At 44.3% G+C, this 14,805-nt stretch overlaps 1 protein-coding gene across 27 annotated transcripts in view; it reads left to right on the forward strand.

Moving 5' to 3' along the window:
• The window catches only part of ANK2 (ankyrin 2), a 793,913-nt gene that overhangs the window by 657,324 nt on the left and 121,784 nt on the right, over window positions 1-14,805 (forward strand). The gene's annotated exons all lie outside the window — the stretch shown is intronic.

Here is a 14,805-nt window from a genome sequence, read left to right on the forward strand (position 1 = left end):
TTTTTGCTTCATCAGTCACACGTAATTTTTAGCTCATGACTTGCAAATTGAATGTTAATAAATAGAAAAGACTATCATTCTGACCCCAGCATTTTTCATTCTTGTCACAAACATTTTTGGCCACTACTGTCTATTGATATGTAAATCTCTTTGTTTTAAATCATTAATTTGTTATCAATTATAACATCTAGTTAACATCATTAATATTAGGACAATAAATATGTCTAAAAATAATATACCTGGCTCCAGCTGGGCGCATCCACTTCTTCCAGGATGGAAGGCCCAGATTGTTCCTCGTCAGCCTCTGCTGGGGTTGAGGGAAGGGTTGAGAGAAGGCTGCAGGGAAGGGTAGAAAGTGATTCCCTGGCTTCAGTCTGATCGTCCAGAAACCGCAGTTTGTTGAAGTACCACAGCCTGGGTACATACACTTACACTGCTGCTGCTCCTGATCTGAGTGATTTCTGGATCTTATTATGCTCCTTCTTATACATGTTCCTCAAGATCCCAATTTTCTTTTCCAAGAACTGGATGGTTGCATCGGGGACCCGAGTCTTCACAAATTACAGAAGTTTCTCCAGTGTTGACCTCCTAGCTTGTTTATTATAATATAAGCTGTGTTTCACCTCCCACAAATTCCTCATCTCCCTGTACCTGTCTATGAAACTGGCCATGAATTCTGGGTTCTTAAAGTGATTCATCTTTGCTGTAAGACCATACACTAGACAAAAACACTAATGTCAGCCTAAACTCTCATAATCTTATCCCAATATAGGCCTCGATCTTGAGGCCACTGATGGGCCAAGTTCAAATTTTACCTTCGTTGAGGACGCTCGCCATTTCCATTCCTCCTTCCTCTGCACACAGATCGTATGTACGACACATGCGTGTTAGCTTGTTATGCGTGAAACTCTGCCCGCGTTGCCCGCCCCTGATGTTCTTTCTAGACTATTCCCCGCCCCGTCTCTTTAGGCGCGCAGTAGGAGCGACATGGCGGAGAAAGAGCGGGTGTGTATTAATTCTACTTACGAGGAGGAGGAAAGCCCGGAGCCAGAAATGACCCGATCCAGGAGAAGATTTAAGGCCTCAGATATGGCCTTTGTAGAGATGGTGGACATATTGAGGAGGAACGACTATAATGGGAAGCATGGACTGTACCTAAACCCAAATGTGAGAAAGGGCAAGATCATGACTAAAGTTGTGAAGAGTCTGCACAGGAATTTTGGGGTATGACGATCCAAGGAGGAAAGACTGGTCAGACCTGAAACTGAGGGAGCAGGATCAGTATAGAAGAATCAAGAGAGTTCTTCTAAAAAGTAAGTAGTTGTCGTGTGTTCCTGTTATTATTATTATACTTGCATGCTGCGCCATGTGATTTTCTTTACTGTTGTACAGTTTAAAATGTCGACTTTCATGTTCGTGGGCACAGTAATCGGTTGTCGGAAGCATCGTTCGCTCATTAAATTCGATGTTTTGGGCAGATACAGGTTAAATACATTTGGTCATGCCTATTTGTCTAAAAATAAGTTTTGTACATTGCTATCTAGATGTGTTTGTAACTAGAATGAAATGCAAGCTTGATTCAGTGTAATGTAAGGAGAGGACACTCAGCAGCTGTTTACACATTTGGACTAGTGTGGGACACAAGAACAAACTTTTTAAGGTGTCCTACACAGGTGCTCCAGTGGATACTTGGGGTGTCTCCATGTGTGAAAATTGTCACAAACAGGTAAGTATTCCAGCTTTGGTAAGGTAAAATATCATGTCTTCAGCTTGGAACTCTGCCAAAACAGACAATTGTACCCCACTTCCCAGCAATGTTTCATATTCCTATTTCTGGACTCAAATATCTGTATGCTAAGTATACCTTTTGTTCCATTGTTATAGGGGAGAAAAGACTCGGAGAACGCCACTCAGAGGACACCAGGAACCCCACACCTCGGAAACAAGGGGAACTCAGAAAAACACCACACCCCGAGGATCTGGAGGAAGTAGAGGTGGAGGAAGTTGGCGAACTTGTCACCACAACAGGTGAGTGTCTGACACCCCAGCTTCAGGTAATATATGTATGCCTGCATATTTATAATACATGTTTTTAATTTTTAGGTGATGTGCTAGATGTTGAAGAGCAAGCTGAACATTTCACAAGTGACAGTGCACAAAGGCTAATACAAGACATCATGGTGTGGAATGGTGAACTTGACATCATAAGGAAGAAACTCAATGTTATGGAACAACAAATGAAGAACATGATTGATGTGTTGGGGAGAATCTGAATTTCTTCAAAATGCCACCATTTTACCATTTTTTGGACTAAACTAAAACTTTTTTTTGACATTTTAAAAGCCAGATTTTGAAGATGCACACGGTGTGTCAACATGTGCTATCTGCCATCAGGGGATATCAATGTACACGTTTTGTAGATGCAACCCCTTTCTCGTAATTCTGGTAGGTGAGAGGAAGGAGTTGCACCACCAAAACACGTCCATTTATATCCCATGATGGGAGATAGCACATGTTGACATTAGGCATGGGATCAGGACGGAAATACCAATTTTGACTCCCAAATTGTGTGCATCTTCAAAATTTGGCTTTTACAGGGGTGACATCACCCCATCTGATTAAGGCAATATCAAGACAATTTTGACACTATAATGTCTGATATTGCCTTCATTTTTTTGATGTTGAACTTTGTAAGTTCCAGAGTTGGGTATGTTATGTTTAGAAACATGCGTGTTTATAACCAAAAAAAAAAAAAATTTTTAAAAATGTGAAAAAAATAAATAAAAATTTACAGCAACATTTTAAAATGCACGTGTGAATGTGCACAGAGTAAAAAGTTTGCTAACCAACAATGTGTGGCTTTTTCTTTCAATGCTCAATACCAGTTTTTGAAGTAATTTGGTGTTTACAGTGACAATGGGGCTTATTTACTAAAGGAAATTCCACTTGGCACTACATGTGCACTATAGGAGCACCTAGGAGACAGCCAACAAGAAACACAAGCAATAAAGACAATTCAAGATTTTATCACATCTTTTTTTTTTCAATTAAAAAAATATTTACACATTGTCTGGCATTGCAATGGCCCCCCTACCCGTAAAATAATTTACATATTTCTCCCGAACTTCAAGGGCGGTTTGGGGTGCCAAGCCAGGACAGCCAGTATCCAGACCCGTCAGAGGATTTGCAGGAAGTCCGGCCTCAGGCCCAACTGAGGCTATATAATTGTGGGCATTTTTTCTTAAAAAATTGTGCAATATGCAGCAGGATGAGATGATGTGGTTGATTTTGTAGTCCGCCACGTGTATGGCTGTCAGAAACAGGGAGTCCTTCAACGTTGTCCGCATCAGGTGGCAATCCCACCTTATAGTTATAATAGTAAGACCCCGAATGGGGTGGTGGCACGATGTGGACGTGCTTCCCATCTATTGCCCCTCCACAGTTGGGAAAGTCCCAACGGTCAGCAAAATGGGATGCCACAGTCTACCATTCCTGTGGCGTTGAAGGAAACTGTGGTGTCAAACCAGAAAAAAAAATATTAGTACTTTTGCACATAACATTGCAAGCAGATTAGACACAAACATTCTTGGCTAACATCAGTATAACCTTTATTTTAAGAAGTAAAGACAAAAATATAAGGCACACTTATCATATCCCCCCCCCCCCGATGGCCCATTGTAAAAATTTTAGGGAGGGGGGAGGGTTCAAGCTGAGTTTGGGACCCCCAAAAAAGCCTCTGGCACTCTACCTGAATTTAAGGATAACAATAACATTTGTACACATTTTAGGGGGTGTTTGAGGTAAAGCACTTTAATGGACCAGACAAAATACATTGTTAAGTAACTAGGCTAGGTGTATATGGGCCCAGAATAGCATGCTGGGGAGGTTAGTGAAGGCAAATATGCATGAAGGACAAAAAAGGAGCATTATAAAAGATTACAGCATGCATGAGGACAAAGGGGACATTCATAGCATATTACAATCATGGTAATTAGGGAATGATGAAAGAAATACAATACATTAGCAGACATTAAATACAAAGGAATGTGATGTTAAAGGAGAAAACTTACCCTAATATAGTCCTTCTGCAGGACCTGAATAATAGCAGAACAGGTCTCTGGGATAATGAACCCCAGAGCCTGGGGGGAGATGCCTGTCGAGAACTTGAAGTCCCACAGGTTTCTCCCAGTCACCAAGTACCGCAACGTGGTGACTAGCCTCTGCTCCGGAGTGATGGCTTGCCTCATGCAGGTATCCTGCCTGCTTATATAAGGGGTCAGCAAAGCCAACAGACGGTGAAAAACGGGGTCCGTCATCCTGAGAAAGTTCCTGAAATCATCAGGATTATTCTCCTGGATCTCACAAAGCAAAGGCATATGAGAGAATTGGTCACGCTGGAGCAACCAATTCTTGGTCCATGAACGCCTCCCCATCCTGTTCATGGACTGGGCTTGGGGTCAAAGAATGAACCCCAACACCAAGCGCCCACACAGCACGAACTCTACGACAAGTACGTACCTGCAACATGGCTTCAAAACAGTCAGCTGGCCAGAACGAACTAACAGAATGCACTGAAGAACAGCAAGGCCTGTGAAGAGCAAGCTGAAAATCAGAAATGAGCGGACAAGAACACACTGAAAAAACAGATGCGAACTGTCTACACGCTCTGAAAAGCAGATACAAACCCACAAGCACAAACTGAAGAGCAGTAGCGGACTGAAAAGCATGAAAGCTGAAAAGTGCGAATCGTCTCTCACCAAACTTCTACTAACACGAGATAAACACGAGATTAGCAGAAGGAGCCCATAGGGTGGCGCGCTGGCTATTGATCTTCCTTTTTCTAGTCCTGTCGTACGTGTAGTACGTCACCGCGTTCTGGACAGTCGGACTTTGGTGTAACCATGTGTAGGCAAGACCGCTTGAGCGGAATTCCGTCGGAGAAACCTTCAGAGTTTATTCCGACGGCAAAACCGCTCGTGTGTACGCGGCATAAGAGTCTGCAAAAGACTTGAGACTGGGGCAGAGGTTCACCTTCTAGCAGGACAACGACCCTAAACATACAGCCAGAGCTACAATGGAATGGTTTAGATCAAAGCATATTCATGTGTTAGAATGGCCCAGTCAAAGTCCAGACCTAAATACAATTGAGAATCTGTGGCAAGACTTGAAAATTGCTGTTCATAGATACTCTCCAATCTGACAGAGTCTGAGCTATTTTGCAAAGAAGAATTGGCAAACATTTCACTCTCTAGATGTGCAAAGCTGGTAGAGACATCCCCAAAAAGACTTGCAGCTGTAATTGCAGGGAAAGGTGGTTCTACAAAGTATTGACTTAGGGGGGCTGAATACAAATGCATGCCACACTTTTCAGATATTTATTTGTAAAACATTTTGAAAACCATTTATCATTTTCCTTCCACTTCACAATAATGTGCCACTTTTTGTTGGTCTATCACATAAAATCCCAATAAAATACATTTATGTTTTTGGTTGTAACGTGACAAAATGTGTAAAATGTCTAGGGTATGAATACTTTTTCAAGGCACTGTACCTATAAATGTTAGTATGTAGTTATATTATATACATTTAGGAAATAATCCAGGCTTTTTTCAAAGCAATCTACAGAGTTGGACAAAACCAGCTCTTGAGGGAGTCTGTTCCACATTTTCACAGCTCTTACTGTGATGAAACCTTTCCGTATATGGAGATGAAATCTCTTTTCCTCTAGATGTAAAGAGTGCCCCCTTGTCCTCTGTGATGACTTTAAAGTAAATAACTCAACACCAAGTTCACTATATGGACCACTTATTGGTTTATACACGTTGATCATATCCCCCCTTAGCCTGGGTTCACACTATTGCGAATATAGACATTGCATGTGATTCGCACCTTCACTGCTGTGCCGATCATATGCGATGTCTGTGCAGTGCGAGTTCAGCCATACAGTTGTATGGCTGAACTCGCATTGGATTCGCATTAAAAAGGTGCAGGGACTTTTTTTCCCCACAGTGGAATCGGATGTGAACACCCATGCGATCTGATTCCTATCTGAATCTACAGTTCGCACTGCGATCTGTGAACCGATCTGGGGATGTCATTAACATTGTGTTGACACCCGCAGCGGTTCACAGAGGGCAAAGTGAACTGCCTGTGGGAGAGATGCGATGCAGGAACCGGCACTGGATTTGTGCTGGTTGCGCATTGCTATAGTGTGAACCCAGGCTTAATCTCTACTTTTCAAGAGAGAATACATTCAGTTCCTCTAATCTTTCTTTCTAATTTTTCTTTAATCTTATCGGTCTGGTTGGCCTTCTCTGCACTTCTTCTTCTCCAGTTCCCCAATATCCTTTTTGTAAAATGGTGTTCAAAACTGAACTGCATATTCCAGATGATGTCTTACTGATGATTTGTACAGGGGTAAAATGATATCTCTCTCTCTGGAGTCTATACCTCTCTTAATACAAGAAAGGATTTAGCTTGCTTTGGAAACTGTTGCTTGGCATTGCATGCCATTATTAAGCTTATGATTTACCAGAACACTCAAAATCTTCTCCACCATTGATTCCCCCAGTTGTACTCCCCCAAGCAGGGGCAGCCCGTCCATTAACCTCCCTGGCGGTATGATTATTTTGGATTTTAGGTGCTGAAAGCGGTAAAATTATTTTGCATGGAAATTTGGCGTTTTATATTGTAGGTCTGTAAATCTTAACAATAACACACTTAAATCTGTCCAAACAAGAGTCTAGTAGATATCCCGGGTATGATAAAGTTTGAAACACAAAAACATAAATTATAATATAATAAAAAAAAAATAAAAATAAATAGTAATAAAATTAATTTCCACACGATTCACTATCGCTCAATTCTGCAAGTGTTCTAATTTACTATCGCTGTTTTCTAGCTGGTCTAAAGCCATTTTTGACGTAAAGGGACACTTTTTGGTTGCTATGGACAATCTCCAGTTTCCAGGCAGAAAGAACAGTGTATGCAATATAAAACTGCATGCAGGTCATTGGACAAAGCACTGGGGACAAAGGGGATGTGAAATAATTTCATACAGTACTGTAATCTGTAAGATTACAGTACTGTATGTGTTATGATTTTACACTTTTTTTAAAATTTGCCGCCAGGCTCCGCCCCCGTGCGCCGCGACGCTCGCAGGGAACGGAGCCTGGCACAGAGAGGCTTCGGAGGAGGACGGAGCCCTCGGACACTGCGGGGGACATCGCAGGATCCCGGGGACAAGGTAAGTAAGGAGGCACCAGGATCCTGCGATGTAATCCCGAGTGTGGCTCGGGGTTACCGCTAATGGTCCTGAATTTTAACCCCGAGCCACACTCGGGAAAACCGCCAGGGAGGTTAAGGGTGCCCAGGCGCGGCCCACTCTCTCCTCACCACCCTCTATATGGTAATGGATAGATTCACGCATAGCATGAATCTATCCATGGCCGCCCCCTATTCATGCGTCTGGCCCCTTTCGGGTCACCGGGTACATGAATTACAGCAGCCAGGATTTTTTTCTGAAGCACCTGCTTAGGGCCATAGGCTTCAAAATATTATGGGCACGGGATGCTGAGGATGCTTCCGGAGCCCACCCAGGTGTGTTGCAACAGCAAATGAATATTCGCTGTTGCAACATTGATCCTCCTCCGGACCAATCGGGACTGATACCCGTCACCCGATTGGCTTAAAGGACAGGCGATCCTATTGGACGCCTAGGAGGAGGAAAAGAGCCACCCGGTCCCGCCAATACCTGGATGCCTGGTCCCCCTGCCGATGCCTGGATGCCTGGTCCCCCTGCCGATGTCTGGATGCCCAGTCCCCGCTGCCGCTGCATGGATGCCCGGTCCCCGCCGCCTAGATGGGTTAAGTGCTGGTGGACCGACCAGCGGACAGCAGGTTGTGGGTGTTTGAGTTGTCTCGCAGGGGGTTCGGTTGTTTGCCACCACCCCCCACAAACAAAAAAATACCAGCTGCCACTGCCCCCTAGTATGTATGATAGTATGTATGTATGATATTCTTAGCCCCCAAGTGCAAAACTTTACATTTATCATCATTAAACCTCATTTGTCACATAGTTTCCCAATTAAGCAATGCATTGAGGTCAGCTTGTCAGTTGGAGACATCCTGTAAGGACGTTATTCCACTGCATAGCTTGGTGTCATTTGCAAAGACTGAAATGGTACTTTTAATCTCAGACCCTATATCATTTATAAATGTAGTAAAAAGTAAGGGTCCCAATACTGAATCTGGGGGTGCACCACTGATAATCTCAGACCATTCAGAGTATGAATCATTAATCGCATCTATCTGAATTCGGCCTTTTAGACAGTTTTCTATCCATTTAGAAACAGAATTTACCTAGCTTGTAGACTTTACCTTACACATTAGCTGTGTGTGTTTTGAATTTTTGCGGCCTTGAATTCCTATTTACATATTCTGTTATAAGAGAGACAGGGCGCACCAGCCATATGCATTATCTTTAGGTAAAATTTATTATAATAATGATATATTAATAATGAGGATGTTCCCCTCGAAATGCATCAGCCAGCAGTGATTTTTGTGGGCTCTTTCGGTACCTCTGGTGGGCTCTGCTGCTCCTTCACCACATGCTGTGATTTGAAGATTGCTTTATACTTTTGTGATCTTCTACTACTGTTTGTAAGTAGTTCCTTTTTATCATTATTATAATAAATTTTACCTAAAGATAATGCACATGGCTGGTGCGCCCTGTCTCTCTTGTTTCTCGTTGTCTGCTAGGATTCCCCATCCTTAAGGGCAGCAAGGCCTGTGTTATATTACTGGTTGGTCAGCTACCCACTTGTGCGCAGGAGCATTTTTCTTCGTTATCATATTCTGTTATATGCTTTGTAACATTTAAATAATAGTGTTCCTTTCTTTTTGTGTTTTTTTAAACATAAGCTTTATTATTTACATTTATTATTATTTATTATTTTTAACTTTGGCCGTGAGCCACATCGGTTTTGGTTTTAGTTTTTTTAAACGTTTTACCCATGGGAATATATTTTGCAGGTGTAGTTATTTAATCAAAATAAAAAAAAAAACTCTATCCTAGCCATTTTTTTTTTAAAAGCCCGTGGTGTGCAAAAAAGTGCACACCAAAAAGTGAAACAAAAAACGTGTACAGTGTGTACACATAGTCCTCCGAAGAGAAAGGAGACTGGGGTACTTCACATGGTTTGGCCAAAACGAGACGGATCCCGTTCCCTGGGAGGTCTGCCCAAACAGACCAACCCAAGTACTAGGTGGGGCTCCCCTGAAGGGAGACCCCGTGAGAGAGAGCGAACCAAGCCAGAAGGCCATGTCCACCCCCTCTCAAGACTTTCAGGGCAGGCCCGAGGACCTACAGCAGGGTTGTGCAAATTTTTTTCAAAGAGGGGCAGATTTGATGAAGTTAACGTGCGTGAGGGCTGACCATTTTCCCTGACATTCTTTGAACCATTAAAATTCAGTCTGTGTGTTATATATAATTGATATAATTTATATGGCATTCTAGAAGCCCCATGTATGACAAAAAGTTGGTATAATCTTTGTGTTGATAAAAGGGAAACAAGTAGTATCTGTTCCAACACAGCTTGCCGTACCTCTTCATCTAAACCAGCAATATGTTTATCCCATCCTTTCCTGCCAGGGAGCTGTTGATTACCATGGGAACTATCCAAGGGATTCATACATGGAAGAAATGACGCCTCTCTTATCTGTAGTATTAGCTAGTTGATCCGTAGGTGGTGAAGCAATGAGTCTAAAAGTAATCTGCTTAAATTGGGCTGAAAGGGCATGACGCAGTTGAAGGTATTGGAAAAACCTATGAGAGGGGATACCAAAATCCTATTGTATATTGTGAAAGGACTTTAAGTGGTCATTAGCATATAACTAAAATAGGAAATCGGGCACCCCTAGAGTACCCCTGGAGTACCAGTCATCAAAACCTTGCAATTAATTTTTTTCCTCCTAAGCGTCTTCCCTCCCTAGTGGGTAAATAATGTGATACCCCATCATACCTCAATATGCACTTCATCTCATCCCAACATGGACATAAGGATTAAAGTAGGATATTGAGGACAGTCCCAAAGCCCACCCACCTCCAATTGTTCCAAAATAGATTATCTACAAGACTGTAATAAATGGACAGCTTGCATAGGATCTACAGTATCTCACAAAAGTGAGTACACCCCTCACATTTTTGTCAATATTTTATTATATATTTTCATGTGACAACACTGAAGAAATTACACTTTGCTACAATGTAAAGTAGTGAGTGTACAGCTTGTATAACAGTGTAAATTTGCTGTCCCCTCAAAATAACTCAACACACAGCCATTATTGTCCTAACCGCTGTTAACAAAAGTGAGTACACTCCTAAGTGAAAATGTCCAAATTGGGCCCAAAGTGTCAATATTTTGTGTGGCCACCATTATTTTCCAGCACTGCCTTAACCCTCTTGGACATGGAGTTCACCAGAGCTTCACAGGTTGCCACTGGAGTCCTCTTCCACTCCTCCATGATGACATCGGGGATCTGGTTGATGTTAGAAACCTTGCGTTCCTCCACCTTCTGTTTGAGGATGCCCCACAGATGCTCAATAGTGTTTAGGTCTGGAGACATGCTTGGCCAGTCCATCACCTTTACCCTCAGCTTCCTTAGCAAGGCAGTGGTCTTCTTGGAGGTGTGTTTGGGGTCATTATCATGTTGGAATACTGCCCTGCGGCCCAGTCTCCAAAGGGAGGGGATCATGCTCTGCTTCAGTATGTCACAGTACATGTTGACATTCATGGTTCCCTCAATGAACTGTAGCTCCCCAGTGCTGGCAGCACTCATGCAGCCCCAGACCATGTCACTCCCACCACCATACTTGACTGTAGGCAAGACACACTTGTCTTTGTACTCCTCACTTGGTTGCCACCACACACTTGATACCATCTGAACCAAATACGTTTATCTTGGTCTCATCAGACCACAGGACATGGTTCCAGTAATCCATGTCCTTAGTCCGCTTATCTTCAGCAAACTGTTTGCGGGCTTTCTTGTGCATCATCTTTAGAAGAGGATTCCTTCTGGGATAACAGCCATGCAGACCAATTTGATGCAGTGTGCGGTGTATGGTCTGCGCATTGACAGGCTGACCGCCCCACCCCCTTAAACTCTGCAGCAATGCTGGCATCTATTTCCCAAAGACAACCTCTGGATATGACACTGAGCACGTGCACTCAACTTCTTTGGTCAACCATGGCGAGGCCTGTTTTGAGTGGAACCTGTTCTGTTAAACCACTGTATGGTCTTGGCCACCGTGCTGCAGCTCAGCTTCAGGGTCTTGGCAATCTTCTTATAGCCTAGGCCATCTTTATGTAGAGCAACAAGTATTTTTTTCAGATCCTCAGGGAGTTCTTTGCCATGAGGTGCCATGTTGAACGTCCAGTGACCAGTATGAGAAAGTGAGAGTGATAACACCAAATTTAACACACCTGCTTCCCATTCACACCTGAGACCTTGTGATACTAACGGGTCACATGACACCGGGGAAGGAAAATGGCTAATTGGGCCCAATTTGGACATTTTCACTTAGGGCTGTACTCACTTTTGTTTTCAGCAGTTTAGACATTAATGGCTGTGTGTTGAGTTATTTTGAGGGGACAGCAAATTTACACTGTTATACAAGCTGTACACTCACTTCTTTACATTGTAGCAAAGTGTAATTTCTTCATTGTCGTCACATGAAAAGATATAATAAAATATTTACAAAAATTTGAGGGGTGTACTCACTTATGTGAGATACTGTATGTGGCTAATACTGTATGTGGCTAAAGAATACCCTTATTGAGAAAATATATGGGGTGCCAGTTTGTCTGTAACTTTATTCTTTTCTTAGGGATCTGGAACAAGCATGCAGATTAAAAATGTCTGAGGTCTTAACTCATAATCTGCAAACTTATTCCAAGTCTTGCTCTCATAAAGTATTAAAGCGGAGTTCCACCCATTTAAAAGTCAGCAGCTACAAAAAGTGTAGCTGCTGACTTTTAATAAACAGACACTCACCTGTCCCATGGTCCAGCGATGCGGGCGCATGAAGTCTTGCTCCTCTCCCCCTCCTCTCCGCGGTGCTGGCATTGTAACAATGGGCGCTCGGCTGTGGCTTCACAGCTGGGCGCGCACTTCGAGAGCGCGAGCCGCTCTGCGTGTTGAGAATGGCCAGGCAATCTTCTAGAACCTGTGACGTGTCCCAGAAGATTGCAGGGAGGGAGGGGTGAAGGTGAACTTCCTTCTGGCCCCCGCGGCGCCAGTGGAGGGACTGGGAGCAGGGTGCCTGTCAAAACTGGGTACCCACTTCCCCCCCTTCCAAAAAAAAATGACATACCAAATATGGTATGTCAGTGGGTCACCAGCACTTAAAGCAGAAGTTCCATTTCTTGGTGGAACTCTGCTTTAAAGCTATTTTGATCAGCATGGCAAGTAGCATTTTAAGAAGGCAAAGTGAGCATTAGTAGACTTTATATTCTTTCAGTACGTGTTTCTCTGCAACCCAAAAGCAGTTAATATTATATGCAAATTTGAGTATGTGATAGAAAACATATAGCTATCTTACTTGGGTACATTTTAAAGCTCATCTCCAGCCCAGTTTTTAGACAAAGTGGGGAAAGGATAGACCCCACCTTTTTTCTGAATTTGATTTGTAGTCTGTGACCCAATTTGATAGATTTTGTCTAACTTCCTGTTGGGACAGGAAGTGATAGGAAATTTCTCCAGTGGTGGTTCAGGCTGCAACAAAACACTTTTTTTCTAGTAAAACTGGGAAGAGTTAGAATCAGTCAAGTTATTATTACTATCTGCTATCTAATCCCATATTTTTTTTTCTCTGCTGTCAAAGGAATATGAAATTAGGTGAAATTTCCCCAATGGCTCCATGGACAGCTATAAAAAAAAAATTGACAGCAGTGGCAAAATTACCAGGGTCGCAGCAGGCGCACTTGCGTCTGGGTCCTTGAGTTCTGCCACTGTAGGGCGGCCCGCCGCCACCCGGGAGATAGTACACTCCACCTATCCTCTCCGCCCACACTTACGGGTACACTGCACAGTCCCCTCCCTCTCCGCCCTCCCTCACGGGCACAGTCCCTGCCCGCTCCGCCCATCCTCTTTGTCACTCTGCCCATCCTCCCCGCCTGCACTCACGGGCACACTACACAGTCCCTGCCCGCTCCGCTCATCCTGTCCGCCATCCCGCACGGGCACAGTCCCCGCCTGCTCTGCCCATCCTCTCTGCCCGCTCCGCATGCTCCACCCATCCTCTCCGCCTGCACGCACAGGTACTCACAGGCCCCGCCCATCTTCTCTGCCCACCCAAGCAAGACCTAGCAAGGAGGGGAAGCAAGTGATCTGCAAGTAATCTGCAAGTGAGTGGCACTGATCCCATCCTTCATATCAACATTGTCACTGATACCCTCCACCACCACTACTGCCACTGATACCCCCACCACCACTATTACCACTGATACCCCACACCACCACTACTGCCACTGATACCCCCACCACGACTACTGCCACTGATGCCCCCCACCACTACTGTCACTGATACCCCCCACCACCACTCCTGCCACTGACTGATACCCCCCACCACCACTACTGGCACTGATACCCCGCACCACCACTACTACCACTGATTCCCCCACACCACTACTGCCACTGATACCCCCACCACCACTACTGCCACTGATACCACCACCACCACTACTGCCACTGATTACCCCCTAACACATGAGATCACCACTAGTGCCACTGATACCCCCCACACCACCACCACTACTGCCACTGATTCCCCCCCACACACACCACCACCACTGATACCCCCCACACCACCACGACCATTGCTGCCACTGATCCACCCACACCACCACGACCATTGCTGCCACTGATCCCATCCCGCAACCACCATCCTTGCCACTGATCCCATTCCCTCCCCACCACTACCACTTATCCCATCCCATCCCCCCAACCACAACCCTTGCCAATGATCCCATTCCCCCACCACCTCTGCCACTCATCCCATTCAATCCCCCCTACCACTGATCCCACTCCCCCAACTACCACCCTTGCCACTGTTCCCATTCCCCTCACCACTGTCACTGATCCCATCCCCCCCACCACTGCTGCCACTGATCCCATCCCCCACCACAACCACTGCCACTCATCCCAGGAGCACAGTGGCGCACATGTTGCCCATGTACACCTGGATGGGGGGGGGACATATAGAAGAACAAATCCACTCCATTTTTCTCCTGCAGGCGCTAAAAGCCTGCTTCTCCTACTCTCCCTCCCATAGGCATTCAGCGGCTGCAGGAGGAAAATGGAGGGGATTTGTTCCTCCATATGCCGCTCCTCCTATCCAGGTCCTAATGCCCCCTGGATCAATGGGAAGGATCCTGGCCAGAGGTCAGGGGGGCCCTTCATGGTTTCTTGCACCAGGGCCCTGAAGGTTCTAGTTACGCCACTGCTTGACAGCATTATTTATTCCTTCCAAGCCTATACAAAAGCTAAGCAAAAAAAAAAAGGGCTGTAAATCACTTTAGCAACCTAACAAGAAATAAAAACATGAGAAAAGTTTGGAGTCTATGGGCAAGGCTTCTATAGATATTTGATTATATTGCTTTTTGTTTGTATACGCAATTAAATAGAGCATATGATCCTGTAATGACACAATATTTTAATATGTGGCACTAGTCATTTTCAGATCTATGTAATATATATTGATGAGAGTAACGTAAAACCATGTATAAATAGACACCTAGACAGACC

Source organism: Aquarana catesbeiana, linkage group LG01 (genome assembly GCF_042186555.1).
Source record: "Aquarana catesbeiana isolate 2022-GZ linkage group LG01, ASM4218655v1, whole genome shotgun sequence".
Lineage (NCBI taxonomy): Eukaryota > Metazoa > Chordata > Amphibia > Anura > Ranidae > Aquarana > Aquarana catesbeiana.